Source organism: Lolium perenne, chromosome 2, assembly GCF_019359855.2.
Source record: "Lolium perenne isolate Kyuss_39 chromosome 2, Kyuss_2.0, whole genome shotgun sequence".
In the NCBI taxonomy this organism is placed as follows: domain Eukaryota; kingdom Viridiplantae; phylum Streptophyta; class Magnoliopsida; order Poales; family Poaceae; genus Lolium; species Lolium perenne.
Genome location: NC_067245.2, coordinates 332441047 through 332449607, shown reverse-complemented (window position 1 = coordinate 332449607; position 8561 = coordinate 332441047).

Sequence of the window (8561 nt, the reverse complement as noted above, 5' to 3'; positions counted from 1 at the left end):
TGAAGGTTACAGTAGCAGCACCGAGGGACTCATCAACATCAGCGATGACGGCCGCTACCCCAGCGACGGCGAAGACAGCAACAGCCCTTAGAGTAGGGACCTACTAGCATAGGATTAGCAGTAGTAATATGCTCTCCTGCTTTTGTTGATCAATCGGCTTCTCCTTGTAAGAAATCTTATCATCAATAAAAACTTCCTTCAATTTTGCCGATGTCCTTTATGCTGATGTAGCCGATTTTCCTTCTTCTGACTTTGTCGACTGTTAGCCTAAACAATGCTCCATGACTGATGGCAACGCATTGGTCCCTGACGATAATCTGTAAAACAGGCCAATTCAGTCATCCCTCTAAGTTAACCAGCTCCGTTGATGACGATAGCACTTGGTACCGCCGATCGCAGCAGGCCGGCGGTTCGGCCTTGAGCACGTGTCTTTAAAAGAGCCCTGGAACTGTTGCTGAATCAGCTTGGATTCTGAAACTGATAACTCTATAACAAAAGCATTGTTCTTCAGAACAGTTGCTATGTAGAGCCAGCTGATTCCAACAAAAATCGGCTCCCAGAGCCAAGAACCTCTCGGGCGGGTTGCCCCCCGAGCCTTATCCAAGGCGGGCCAAATGTGTCGCCATCGGCTTCCAAGTTATAATGCAGAACCAGCCGATTCCAACAAAATCGGCTTTCCAGAGCAAAGATATTTCAGGGCGAGCTGCCCCCCGAGCCTCTTGATTTCCGGAAGAGCCGTTGCACTAAAAAGCCTTGGAAAAGACCAGCAAATCTGTCCCTTGAACTAAGAAGCCTCAAATATGATGGCTTCCCAACTCCTTCTTTGCGCCTTGCTGATCAGATCGGCTCATCATCTTTGGCAGACGTAACATCCTCTGAAAGTGACATTGATCAAGCCGCCACCTTGGTCCACGCCAAGCAATACGCCATAGCCGCTTGATTCGTCATCTGCTGTGCTCATGCTCCTAGGATAGGTATGCTCCCTTTGTTGGACTCACCCTATCTGCATACTTGCACTGGTACTGCTGAACTTGGAAACTTGCAGAAGGAGTTGGAAGTCTTGAGAAGGAATTTATCCAGTAGAGCCTCTCTTTGTAACTCAACAACTGCTCCATCGGGCTTCTGCTTATATCAGATGTACCTCTTTTGTTCTAAAGTCGATGTCCTTGCATCGGCTGGATTTTTTTTTGCGGGGCCGATTTTTCTATCGGCCCCCAATGTTTCCCAGCACACATGTTCATCTGCACCTGCCCACCTGATGATTGCCCCCCGAGCCGAATCTGTCAGGTAACTGCAGATATCGGCTTTGTGGTTAACCTAGGCACCGTATTTGCACGTCGGCTTCGTTAGGATCCGTGTTGACTCTCATCCGCCGACGTGACCACTGCCCAACAAATCGATGTTGAACACAAGCAGAACATGTGGTGAAGATAATTTTGGCCGATTGCTGGAATCGGCCTCCATATTGATTGAAGTGTTCGACGAAGGCATTGTGCTGTCCCTTCATAGATTTTTGGGGCCGATCGCAAGGATCAGCCTCGCCACGTTTGCTCATTGCTTTGCTTCAGCTACATGGTTAGTGACATGGGCATACCATTCGGGTACCCATTATTAGTGTACCAGGCTCGGCCCAATATGGAGAAGGAGCAATATGGAGAAGGCCCAACAAGGCAACCCGAAGAAGTAGTCGACTAGGACTCTTGTAAAACCCTAGGCTGGTTGCATATATAAAGCTAGCCAGGGCACCCGAAATAAGGAGAACAACAGGTAGACAGAATATAGACAACATAGCTCCGCATATGGCGGCACCCTGTAAACACATCTATGATCATATACTGGATTGCTAGCAGCACGTAGGGATCCTCCACCGAGGGGACCCGAAGCTGGGTATGTCGTGTGCCTAATCTCGCTCCCGGAATCTCCATCGTCGCTCTCCCGAAACCCTAGTTTACAATACGTAGGCATTGCCGAGGTATTCCCTCGTCAATTGGCGCCGTCCGTGGGGATTGCGGCGACTGGATTTCGTTATCCGGGCGGGATCCGTTGAGTTCATCATCGCCAACAACGTGTGTGCCGATCAACTTCAATAAAGCGGCAACATCGCATTGGATCTACAGTAACAAAGCCGCGGGGCAGTCTTACTTGCGAGTTGCGATCAACTTGGTCTCATCCGGACGAGTCGCGCGGCGGATTTCTGGATTCATCGATCGCAGCTTCATACGTATGGTCAGCTGAGGTGGATTAGTTTAGCAGCTTTTACGTGACTTTGTTCCCGGAAAGCATATGCCTGGGGAAGTTGAGCTATGGAGATAACTAGCACTTGCGTCGATTCTCCAGCATGGATCAGCGAAAAGAAAAAGAAAAAGAATTTTTTTTTTTTTTGAGTTCAAGGCAGTCGATACCTGCCGCCCGATTAGATAGAAAAGTGCTATGCACAGAATGACCCAGTTTATAAGGAAAACCGGGTCCAAAAACCATACATTGCCCGGTTTATAAGGAAAACCGAGACGAAAAACCGCACAAACGAGGGGCCCGTCATCCACACAACGCGGCCACCAACGCAAGAAAACACACCTCTAGATTCGGGGCCGCCGCCCCGACTTACAAGCCACAACGACCTCCGCATTGTCCGGAGACGAACCAGCCGGGTCGACATCCTCGCTGTCCACACAGATCTCCAAGTCGCCACCCAAGCACCATGCCTTCGGGGCCGCCGCCCCGACGTAGCAGCCAGATCGACCATCGCATCGCCCGAAGTCGATCCAGCCAGGTCGACAAACTCGCTGCCCGCACAGCTCCAAGCCGCCACCCAACCAAACGCAAGCCCACGGTCAAGCCCCATATGACCGTCGCTGCAAAGAGGCCCGAGGCCGCCGCCTCGGCACACCACCGCCGTCCGGGGCCGCCGCCCCAGCTTCCACCTCCCTAGCCACAGAGACCCCTCGCCCAGCCGCTACGAACCAACCGCACCGCGAGGGCTAGAAGGCTCCAAGGCGACGCCTCCAACAAAGTAGCAACGCGTCCGTTGCCGTCGCCCGTTCCCGATGGAGCTTAGGTTTTCACCCGGAGCTTCTAGGACCCCTCTCGTCGGTCGGAATCGAGAGACTCCACAACGACGCCAACAAGAAGGAGAACGACGCCCAGAGGCGCCGCCGTCGTCGGCACGTACCGAAGTCGCGTGCAGAGCTTTCGCCCGGAGGTCGACCCGACCGTGAAGCAAGATGGAGCAGCAGGCCGGGCGCCGATGCACTGTGGCCGACCACCAAACTCCGCAGCACGCCCTCACCACCAAGACCAACTCCAGGCCCGGCCGCGCCTGCCGTCCCAGCCCAGAGCAGCCGAAGCCACCGCCCCACAACGCGGCCGCCAACAGCACAGCAAGCCACGCCGCCGCCGTGCCCGCCCGCCGCGGCCCAGATCGGGCCCGGAACGGCCCGCCCGACCACCACCTCTGCACAGGGCCACGCTCGCGCCGCCGCAAGCCGCGGCGCCCCGCCTCGCATCACCTCCGCCGCCGCGGCGGCGGAGCCCCGAGGCCGCCGCCACGGCTCCCTCTTCCCTTCCGGCGACGCCCCACACGGGCCGGCCTCCCCAGCCAAGCGGACACCGGACCCCCTCACCTCCTTTGGAGATGAGGTCCGCCGCCACCGCGGCAGTGGCCAGCGGCAGCGGCGGCAGAGGGGCGGCGCAGGCGGGCCTCCGGCGGTGGCGGCGCTAGGGTTCGCTCCCAGCGTCGCCAGGGGCACGACGCGAGGAGCGGGTGGTTTTTTCGTCCCAAATGTATAGAAAAAACAATTTGCTACAACAAGATTCATCATTGATTGGAGAAAAAGAAAAAGAAAAGGGGATGTCCAATCTGATGAGTAATATGTTTGTTGCTTTTATCGCGCTGCAGCATGGCTTTTTGAAGTCGGTAAATCTAGGTTGGCGAAACAGCCAGCATCATGTATACATCCAGGAGGTCGCCACGAACGAGGCACCAGGAAGATGGATTGATTTCACACCCATAGATCTAATCTTTGTTTTTCTCTTATTTATTACTCACCCAAACTGTTTATTCAGATCTAAGAGTGCATGCATGTTACATACACCTACTTTTACAAGATCGCATCTAGTTCCAGGAAGGCAAAGACACGACAAGAGTACAAGAATATCGGGTATCAAGAACAGCAATTTGGCCCTTGCCATACAGCCGAATAAAATTTATCTCGGTCGTCGCCGCTCCGATTTCATCCGATACAAAAATATCAGGTGCTATATTTCTAATTAATTACTACTTGCAAAATTATTTGGACAAATATTCTTTGGTTCGTACTATTATTTGCGCACAGTTTTTTGTCCCGTAATATAACTACAGATTGGAACAAGTTTCGACGACTTCGCCGCGTACAGTCGCATGCTCGGGAGTTCGTTTACCGTTAACCCGACAACGCGCACACGCCTCGCCCGGGGGCTCGTCCACCGCGAACTCGACGATTCTCTCTTCCACGTCGACTATTTCTACCTTGTCGGATATTTTCGGCTAAACGCCGCACGGCTCCGCTGCATCGGCTGCGTCCGTTACATCGACTTCGTATGCTGGGTGACCTACTTCCACGTCGATTCCGTCACACCTGATCAAAAAGCTAAGTGTTCCTTTCCCGAGTGTTAATTATTATTTACTTTCGCCACACCCGAATGCTCGGGGGCTGCGCCATTACATTATTACAGCAGATACATCCAACACTTGTGGTCGTGCCCTTACTTTCGTTACCGCAAATATACTCGGTTACTTTGCGAATTTCTTTTCTTCGGCTTAGTGTCATTATTTTCTCCGGAATATATCATTCTTCGGGTCAATGGATGTATTTCTTCGACTTAGTGGATATAACTCCTTCGGCTCAATGGATTTATTCTCGGCTTAGTGAAATTACCTTCTTCGGATAAGTGGATTCATCTTCTTCGGCTTATTGGATTCTTTTTCATCGGATTCATCTTATAAGATTCATCTATATGAATATTACTGGCTTATTCTTATACAAAGAGGCGTTTCGGGTCACTAGATTTATCATCAAGGATTATTACTGGATTTATTTTCTTCGGATTTATCTTCTATATTATTGGATTCTTCGGTTCAATGGATTAATCTTCTATGATTATTACTGGAATTATTTTCTTCGAGTCAATGGATTCATCCTCTATAATATCAATGGATTCATCTATATGGATATTACTAAGTTTACTCTTATACAATACTACCCGATGAGCTTCCGGGTCAATGGATTTATCTTCTATGATTATTTATGGAACTATTTTCTTCGGGTCAATGGATTCATCATCTAAGATATCAGCGGATTCATCTTCTATGGTTATTACTGGATTTTTCGAGTCAATGGATTCATCCTCTATGATATCGATGGATTTATCTTCAATATATGCTCTATATTTAATGGCGTAATCTTCAATATGGATTCATCTCAAATACTTCATCTGGGATTCATCTTCGTATATTATTGTCTATGGGTTCATCCTAAATGGCTTCACCAAATATGACGCCGCGACTCCATCAACTTATTTCGACGTCACGCCTAACGCTCGGAGGCTCGACAACGATTTCTCCTCGGGTCACGACTGCGACACAACAATCATGACATAACCTCAGCAACACTCGGGGGCTCGGCTATTTCTTCATCAACAATTTCGCAGCAACCACTTTTGCTATTTGGTGGTTTCTACTTTGGCTAGATTTCTTATCTACACTCGAAGACTTCATCATGCATCGACTTCGTCGTGTCCAAAAAGCTAAGTGTTCTTTTATTTTGTACAAAGTTGATTATCGTTTACTTTCGTCGCACCCGACGCTCGGGGGCTGCGCGGCATATATTCACTTTACATATCATCGAATCTGAGCATCTGACACCTCATGCGAAAAAGATAGTCAAGGGAAAGATAGAAAAAGTTTATTTATTTGTGCAGGAGAAAGCAAAATTCAAAGAGAGCACCCGACGAAATTTTCTTCAGGGAGGAACCCGATAAAATTGTGAGAGAACCCGACGAAATTTTCTTCAAAAGAGAACCCGATGAAATTATATTCAAGGAGGTGCCGAAGAATTATCCTCAAGGAGGTGCCGAAAAATTATCTTCAAGGAGGTGCCGAAGAATTATCTTCAAGGAGGTCCCGAAAAAATTATCTTCAAGCAGGTCCCGAAAAAATATCTTCAAGGAGGTCCCAAAGAATTATCTTCAAAGAGAACCCGAAGAATTGTCCTCAAATAGGACCCGAAGAAATTTTCCTGAAGGAGGAACCCGAAGAATCGTCCTCAAAGAGGACCCAAAGAATTGTCCTCAAGGATGACCCGAAGAAATTTTCCTGAGGGAGGAACTCGACGAAATTATCATCAAGGAGAAAAAAAAAGAGGAGTAGAAAAAAAAGAGGAGTAGAAAAAAAAAGAGGAGTAAAAAAAAAACAAAAGAGGATGGACAAATCTTCGGGTCCATTGATTTGTTATTTGTTCTGAGCAAGAGCATCGGCGATATGCCTGACGACAATATAGAAGAACCAATATATTCGGCTGTCTCATCAAGCCCAAGAGAAAAATATAGAAGAACCCGCAAAATGGGTCATTGCATCAGCCGAACAAGGCACTCGACAATATATTCTCAGAACGCCAAAGTCGCGATCAATTTCTGAATGCCGCAAATTTGCGAAGGTAAGACCCCAAATTCGTTCTGTGAGGCGTGGCATCGCCAAAGACTGCGCTCTGCTACTTTTATCCGTATCAACAGATACGAAGAAAAATCCTAACGGACGCGTTAGGTACCCGATAAAATATGACTGGGACTCGACAGAATGGTAAGACCTTAAGCGGCACCTGTCGAGTTAACACCAGTATCCCGAGATCATGTCCAGAGACGTGATCTTGAAGTAGGTTTTTGCGGATTGCCACTAGAGCAGTTAACTAGTACCTGATCCGTCAGATGAACTAGCCCCAATTACCATTATCCCTGTACAATATAGATATGGATGTCAAATAAAAATAGCAAAGACCTGGAGTCGATAAAAAAGAGGGGTTGTGCCAAGTTGTTTATTGAGTAGTACAACTCGAGCCTATGCCTAGGTGCAAGCACCTGCTCATAGGCTCGGGGGCTACTCTTATCGAGAGTATTGTTCATCCTCCCGATAAGATACAAGAAAGAGGAAAAATTGTGGTGTCGATTAAAAGCAAGTTGAGCCTACACCCAAGTGCAAACACTTGGCTGTAGCCTCGGGGGCTACTCCCATCGGGAGCGCTGGTCGCGCACCCGATAGAAAATAACTTCGACAGCATCTATGACAATCAAGGTTTGCAGACTCAACTCGATTCTACGACTCGAGTGGAGCCTACTCCCATCGGGAGCACATGGATTTCATCAAATCCTCTAGAAATATAGTTAAGTTCTTCATCGAGTAGTACAACTTGAGTCTATGCCCAAGTGCAAGCGCTTGCCCATAGACTCGAGGGCTACTCCCATCGGGAGCGCTGTCGCGCACCCGATAATTTCAAGAATCGTCGACATCATCTACGCTACACATGATCTACGACATGGACCTCGCCTTGTATTTCTTCGACATCGAAGATGGTTATGCTTGGAGTTTCTACGCAAGTCTTCGACTTCCCTATAAACTCGGGGGCTACTGACATGGGCATACCATTCGGGTACCCATTATTAGTGTACCAGGCTCGGCCCAATATGGAGAAGGAGCAATATGGAGAAGGCCCAACAAGGCAACCCGAAGAAGTAGTCGACTAGGACTCTTGTAAAACCCTAGGCTGGTTGCATATATAAAGCTAGCCAGGGCACCCGAAATAAGGAGAACAACAGGTAGACAGAATATAGACAACATAGCTCCGCATATGGCGACACCCTGTAAACACATCTATGATCATATACTGGATTGCTAGCAGCACGTAGGGATCCTCCACCGAGGGGACCCGAAGCTGGGTACGTCGTGTGCCTAATCTCGCTCCCGGAATCTCCATCGTCGCTCTCCCGAAACCCTAGTCTACAATACGTAGGCATTGCCGAGGTATTCCCTCGTCAGTCAGGCCAGTGGATAAGACCAGCCTAACCCTGCCCTTCGTCACGTCGATGCGCTCGCAATCGTCCAAATTGATACCTGAGAGTGGCTCTTGGCCTGCTGCTTCCCAAGCGTTCATGCCAGCCGTCGAAATTTCGGCTGAGTCATCGGCCTGGACGACCTCTACCTCATCTCCATCCCACTGTATTATGCATTGGTGCATAGTGGAGGGAATGCAGCAGTTGGCGTGGATCCAATCTCTTCCTAGCAGAACAGCATAAGTGCTCTTGCTATCCACGATAAAGAACGTCGTAGGGATAGTTTTCCTTCCTACGGTCAGATCCACGTTCAGAACACCTTGTGCGTCAGACGCTTGGCCGTTGAAATCGCTCAATGTCACGTTGGTCTTGATTAGATCTGAGCTAGAACGTCCCAGCCGACGTAGCATAGAGTACGGCATGATGTTGACTGCCGCTCCGGTGTCCACCAGCATCTTATTGACAGGCCTCCCATCGATATAACC